Source organism: Aptenodytes forsteri, unplaced genomic scaffold, assembly GCF_000699145.1.
Source record: "Aptenodytes forsteri isolate BGI_AS27 unplaced genomic scaffold, ASM69914v1 Scaffold230, whole genome shotgun sequence".
In the NCBI taxonomy this organism is placed as follows: domain Eukaryota; kingdom Metazoa; phylum Chordata; class Aves; order Sphenisciformes; family Spheniscidae; genus Aptenodytes; species Aptenodytes forsteri.
In genome coordinates, this window is record NW_008795711.1 from 532,824 (window position 1) to 533,204 (window position 381).

At 40.4% G+C, this 381-nt stretch overlaps 1 protein-coding gene across 1 annotated transcript in view; it reads right to left on the reverse strand.

Moving 5' to 3' along the window:
- RHBG (Rh family B glycoprotein) overlaps positions 1 to 381 on the reverse strand; it is a 94,729-nt gene that overhangs the window by 2,970 nt on the left and 91,378 nt on the right. The gene's annotated exons all lie outside the window — the stretch shown is intronic.

Consider the following 381-nt stretch of genomic DNA (forward strand, 5'->3'; position numbering starts at 1 on the left):
TGGGCTGATGCCACGGGCAAGTACGGCTCGTGGGAAAAGCGGGGGTGCCCCAGGTCGGATACGGCATTAGCTTCACCGTCGCGGTGAAACGGTTTTGGGGGTTGGTTTGTCGGGGGTCTTTATTTTGTTGGGGGCTTGGGGTTATTTTATTATTATTATATTATTTTTTTTTTTGTCCAGGTCATTATTCTTTATTTCCCCCAAGACTGTAGTATCCAGTAAACTCCTCCTAATTTTCAAAAGACAACGAGAAGAATGACAATCTAAGAAACCAACACCCTCCTTTGTGCTTCTATAAATATGTTTCTGATCTAATTTTATTTCTCGTGCTCACCTGTACTGTTGACAGTTACAATTGTGTATACTATTTTTTTTTTTTTT